This window comes from Thunnus thynnus, chromosome 4, assembly GCF_963924715.1.
Source record: "Thunnus thynnus chromosome 4, fThuThy2.1, whole genome shotgun sequence".
NCBI classification, from domain to species: Eukaryota; Metazoa; Chordata; class Actinopteri; order Scombriformes; family Scombridae; genus Thunnus; species Thunnus thynnus.
Genome location: NC_089520.1, coordinates 30,097,903 through 30,104,468, shown reverse-complemented (window position 1 = coordinate 30,104,468; position 6,566 = coordinate 30,097,903). Strand labels below are relative to the sequence as shown.

Genomic DNA, 6,566 nt, shown 5'->3' with positions numbered 1-6,566 from the left:
ACTGTAACAAAATATGGACATAGTCACCGTGACGTCACCCATTGGTTTGCCGAACTGCCATTTTGAAGTCTCAAATGTAGCGATTTAACCATCGCCATCTTGGATTTGGCCGTCGCCATGTTTGATTTTTGGAGCCAGAAGTGACCATATTTGGAAAAGAAGGTGGCTTGGTTAGCACGATGCATTTACAAGCCATGGTTAACAGTGATAATGCTAATGCTAATTTTCGCTAGAGAAAAACAGGCCTAAAACTGTTAAAACAAAATGTACTCACTGGAAAAACTGATCATCCGACTCATTGATGGGTCTTTCATTACAACCAAATGCTGAACAAGGCTTTTTTTAGGCGACCACAATGTTCCAATTAACTTTAGTGAACTAAAAACACACTGTGAAATAGCAGCAGCTACGCCTATATGCAATGGTTACATTACGTAAGCAACGTTGTCACTGTGGTGGCGACTTGTCAATCACGACGTAGCCATGCCCTAAAGCATACCCTGCTGTATCGTCTATTTCACTCTAAATGGGACCATAATTTACAAAATGATGTATTGAAGAAGACTTGAAACTAGCAATTGAGACCATAAACTCATTAGGAAACAGTTTACTGAGGTAATAAATCAAGTGAGAAGTAGGGTCATTTTCTCATAGACTTCCATACAATCGGACTTCTTTTTGCAGCCAGTGGAGTCACCCCCTGATGGCTATTGGATAGAATGCAGGTTTTTGGCACTTCCACATTGGCTTCATTTTTCAGCCCCTGAGGTTGCCGCTTGGGTGACACATCCCACTCATAATACTCAGAGAACCAGGGTTAGGTAAATAACCTAAACTTCTCTTTCATAATATTCGTTTCACTATGGGATGTGGTAGCTCCTGTATTGCCAGACAAGCTTATCTAGCGTCCACCAACCAACAGTTCCAGTTAGGACTCCAGGACCGCACATGCTGCACACAGGGCGGAGACGTCCAGCATATAGAAACAGACAAAAGTGAGAGGCAAAGACCAACTTGCCACACCACAAATATCCTGAACAGAAACTCCCCTGAATAAGACCCAGGATGCGGCCAAGCCACGAGTAGAGTGCGCTTGCAGACCCGCCGGCGGCTGCAGAGCCTGACTCGTATAAGCCAAAGCCATCGTCTCCACCACCCAGTGGGAGAGGTGTTGCTTAGTAACAGGTTTTCCCTAATGAGGATTAGCCCAGGAGATAAACAGCTGATCGCTCCTCCTGAAACCCCCTGTCCTATCCATGTGCACACCGCACAAACTGGACATAACGTGTGCAACTGCTGCTCTTCAGGTGGAGCAGCGAAAGCCACAACATCAATAGGAGAACATGAACCAACCACCTTGGGCACAAAGGCCAGGTTTGGCTTCATGGTCATCCTTACATCACCTGGGGCAAACTGAGCGCATGAGGGATGCACCGAAAGTGCATGGATGTCGTTGACTCGTTTAGCCAAAGCCAGAGCCAGTAACAAGGCTGTCTTGAAGGACAGGTGTTTCATGTCCGCTTCCTCCAGTGGTTCAAATGGAGGGCCCTTAAGCCCCTTCAGAACCACAGCCAAATCCCATGGAGGCATCAGCAGTCGGGAGACGGGGAGAAGCCTGTGCACTCCCTTCATGAAACGGCAAACCAGTGGGTGTGGGCTCGCTTTTCGTCCCCCAAATTCGACATGACAGGCGGCGATGGCTGCCAAATACACTTTAATTGTGGAAAAGGTTTTTCATTTGTCAATCAGGTCCTGTAATAATGACAATATCACTCTCACCACACAATGAAAAGAAATGTGTCCCTCTCTGTGACACCATTCCTCGAACATTCTCCACTTACAGCCATACAGAGACCTAATGGAGGAGGCCCTAGCGTTTTGGATAGTGGGAATCACTGTCTGTGGGAACCCCGCAGTGGTCAGATCAAACCACTCATGGGCCAGGCCCACAGCGCAAGTCGCTTCGGGTGTGGGTGAAACACCATCCCCCCTCCCTGCGACATCAGGTCCCTGCGTGGCGGGAGTTGCCAAGGCTGAGCGTGCAGCAACCGATAAATCTCCGCTAGCCAATGCATCGCAGGCCAGTGTGGAGCTATCAGAATCAGCGTGTGGCCATGTTCCCTCACTCTTGATAGAGGGGGGTATCAGAGCCAGTGGAGGGAACGCGTGAAGAAGCCCGTGCGGCCAGGCGTGCGCTAGTGTGTCTACACCCAGGGAGCATCCATGCTGCGCAGGAAGAACAGTGCACATTACGCGTGTCCTCTTGAAATGAACAGATCCACTGCAGCCTGACCGTACTGCATCCATATCTGTTCCACGATCTCTGGGTTCAGAGTCCACTCCCCATATACTAGTGCACCCCTGGACAGCAGGTCCACACCCGTGTTATGGGCCCCTGGGACATGCATCGCTCTCAGGGAGAGGAGACGCGTGCTGCTCCGGAGGATCAGTTCGCGTGCCAGCATGTGTAACTGACGGGAATGTAACCCCCCGACGATTGATATACGCCACTGTCGTTGTATTGTCCGTCCTCACCAAGACATGGTGACCAGTGAGAGACGAGAGGAAGTGTTTCAGGGAGAGAAACACCGCCGAGAGCTCCAGAAAATTTATGTGAGACTGTTGGAGACCATCGCTCCAACGTCCACTCACAGACCAGCCCTCGTGTATTCTGCCCGACAGACTTGCATCTGTAGTGACCACTTTCCTGGACAGGATGGAGCCCATGGTCCTCCCCTGAGTCAGAAAAGACGGGGCTTGCCAGTGACGCAGCACTCTGACGCACTCCAACGTGACCAACACTCTCCATGCGCCATGACACACGGGATCCAGCCTGAGGGAAGCCACCCAATTGAAGAATAATTGAAGACAATCTGAATTGAACAGATCTGCGTAGACGAGAAAGCAGGAGGCAGGTACTTTCTGCCAAGAGGCAAGCTGTAAAAGACACTGAGTCCAGAGATAATCTCAGAAAGATTACCCTCTGTACTGGAGACAGCATGCTCTTTTCCGCGTTTATCACGAAACCCAAGTCGGATAGGTGTCGTATGAGAGTACGAGTGTGCGCCCTAGCCAATCGTTCAGATACATGGCCAGGCTGATGCCTCTTGCAGTGGGGTTCAGCCACCGCCCCCGAGCGGCACTGTGCATGCGCTAGCTGGCAACACAGTGGCAGGGATCTCATGACCTGGGGGGACTGTTTATTTTGTTCATTATTTCTGTTTTGGCTTTATTTATGTGCTGCGCCCTCGGCCCTTGGCCTGGATGTGTCAGCGGGACACTTTTTATTTTCTCTATGAAAACGTGTGTGTGCGTGCTTTGGGACATGAGAGAGGGGCAACAGCTGAACCCTCTGCAGCGTAGTCTCTTTTCCTCCCAGCCCGCTCTGGCACGGTCTGTGGCAACTGGGAGTCAGGGGTGTGGGGGGCCCCTGGAAGCACACATGAAAGCCGAACAGGTGGAGCTGGAGAGTGGGGAATGTCCAGCTGCATCACCGGTGGACAGAGGGGCTTTCCAGCTACTCTCTTTTTCTTCCTGGCATGGAGACTGGCAGCTTGAGTGGGTCGTGCCAGCAGAGCTGCAGCTGGAGCTAGGGCTTTTCTGGGCCAGCTGGTCCCGGCCTCCTGACTGGGTGAGGGAGGTGGGCGGGCTGGGGTTTCGGTCGTTTTGAGATCTTAAACTGCGGAACTTGGGAAGCAGCCTGTGCGAAGGTTTTGCGCTGCACAGGTGGACACCAGAGCCTTCCGAGGGAGGCAAAGCTGGAGATCTTCATCTTCCTTCTTCTTGGCTTCACACTGTTGCTGCATAGAAGCCAGCGCAGAGCCGAAGATACCCTCCAGGGAGAGGGGCATGTCCAGGATATCAGTATGCTGTGAGCATGGAAAGGACATTAAGCTCTCCAGCCAAAAGCGCTGCTGCTTTGTAAGCCTTCTCAGTCAAGGCTGGCTGAAACAGGTCAGACTTAGATGGCAGTGCAGGGCTCCTGGAGGACATCGTTGACAGCTGGGGGGGAAGGTGGGCTGCGACGAGTGGCTCCATTGGAGGCATATGGAGCAGACCCCAGTTCTCCATCGCGTCACAGTCGAGGGACGAGGCACTGGGTATCGGGCTCCTGCTGCTGTAAGGGCGGTCTTTCCATGAACGCACAACCTCATCTAGCAGCTCAGGGAAGACAAAGAGAAGTTGTTCTGTCGCACTCTTAGCCAAGGGCATCTTCTTCCCTTCGTAGCAGGATCTGGTGGTCTCCGTTACGACAGCAGGCCAGGGGATGGCCAGTTGGTCTGTAGCACGTCTACACATGTCGAGCATGTCCGAGCTGGTGAGAGGAGAAGCTGGTGTGCTGCTCTCATCTCCATCCCGAAAGGCAGCGGAGGTCTCAGGCTGCGCAGCCTGGACTGGAGTGATGAAAATGTCGTCGTCCTCTCCATCCTCTGATATGAGGATATCCGAGGCATCATCTTCGTCTTCTCCATAGTCCAATTCCAGGACGTCTCCCTCTGGCAGGGGAACTGAAGCCATGTCCAGCTGTGAGCCCCAGCTGACGTTAGCAGCTGGTGTCACCTCCGCAGTGACTTCCCTCTCCCCTCCGCTTTCAACCGGGTGGTCGCTGGTGGGGAGGTAGGGGTCATGTTCAGACAAGCTAGCTTGGCAGGCTAGCTGTCGACTTTGCGGAGACTTTTCACGGTGAACACAGCCCAGTGTTGACGCAAACCGGGAACAATGATAGCTAGCTGGGCATGCAGAAACCTACGTCAGGTCACATGGGAAAAAAGCATTTTGACACTAAAACATATGTACTTTGACTGAAATTTGAATTTTCGTACTTGAATACATATGGAACACTGATGTGAAGCTACAGAATGATATGAAAACCTCAAAAATTCAAAAAGTAATTTACCCACCATTTAAATAACAGCGTGTTGTCACTGATTTACAAAAGACATAACATCAATTTTGTACTTGAATATATCTCGTCATGTACTATGTTTGAAAAAACAATTGTGTGTGTGTGAGGTGAAATACTTAAGAGAAGAAAATCAGTTTCTTTCAAAGATGCTTCCATATCATTCAGGGTCACATTAAATAACATAGCATGTAGTCACTGCTTTACAAAGAACATGACATCAATTTTGTACTTGTACTTTTTGTCATGTGCTACGTTTGAAAAATGATTGTGGGCCTGAGGTGAAATACTTAAGAGTTGCTTGTTGCCATGGAGACCCTGAAAAATACAGTTTTAGGATTGGAAAAACAAGTAGCATGTAATACCAAGAACTGATTTAATACATTTTCATGTCCTCCAAATTAGATTTGAAAAAAAAAAATGCATTTCCATAACAGCAGATGGGCATGACAGAGGTTAACAATCAGAAATTGCACTTTGAACATTGCCAAGAGATAAAATGCCTCAACAGAGGAACACTGACTGAACACGCCCAGATCAGACAATCATGCCATCTGCAGTGATCAACAGTAACACTTGGCACTGAGTTTCTTTTTCTACTTTCAGTTATAGGAACATCACTTATATGAAGCAGTGGCTCTGCTTTAATGGTTTGATAGGTTGATCCACACCTGAATCATAAAAACAAATGCAGTTTACATGTGACAGCAGGGAGACCTGTGAGCAGGGAGCTACTTACTCTAAGGGTCTGATATTTTGATGGCTCACACTGTTAGCCTGTATCGAACTGCAGTCTTCACATTGTTTGTAATGTATGTTATGTGATCTCTAATGTGATCTCTTTATTCCCCACTAATTTCTATGTGAGTGTGTGCAGATGTGTCACTACTCCCTATTCAAGACACTCAGTAGTTTACCCTATAGTGAGCAGTAAATTGAGATTTCAGACACTTATGAATGACCGCCATTTTGTGTCATCATTGACAGGGGTAGTGTTGCCCAAATGTAATTTTAGCATCTGTAAAATTTGGTGCATTATATTGTGGGATTGTTTCCAGAACACAGTGCATGTGTCATGGGCACTACTTTTTTCGTTCCATTGTAGGAATTTTTGAGGGCAATATGTGGAGCATAAATTTCACACTTTAAGTTCAAATAAATCAAATGAAACAGTGGACAGTAAAAATAGTGCATTATATATTAAATAGAGAGAAAATTGGGACACAGTCTATGTAACTTTTGTTGAACTGCGGCCATAAGAGGCAATTACAGGATATCTTGAGTCAAGTTTCTTTATCATTAGGTCACTTGACAGAGCTGGAGTTGATATTGCATCACTGAAATGTACAGTTGTGCTCATAAGTTTACATACCCTGGTAGAATTTGTGAAATATTAGCCATTTTTTGGAAAATATGACTGATCATGCTGAAAACTTTTGTTTTATTTAGGAATAGTGGTCAGGTGAAGCCATTTATTTTCATTTAATTGTGTGTGCCCTTTTTAAATCATAATGATGACTGAAATCACCAAAATGGCCCTGATCAAAAGTTTACATACCCTTGAATGTTTGGCCTGATAATAAACACGCAAGTTGATACACACAGGTTTAAATGGCTATGAAGAGTAGGTTTCCACACCTGTGACTTGTTTGATTGTAATTGG

At 47.7% G+C, this 6,566-nt stretch overlaps 1 pseudogene; it reads right to left on the bottom strand.

Moving 5' to 3' along the window:
- Positions 1 to 1,919: 1,919 nt before the first annotated feature.
- Positions 1,920 to 3,851, bottom strand: LOC137180814 (uncharacterized; annotated as a pseudogene).
- Between the last annotated feature and the right edge of the window lie 2,715 nt (positions 3,852 to 6,566).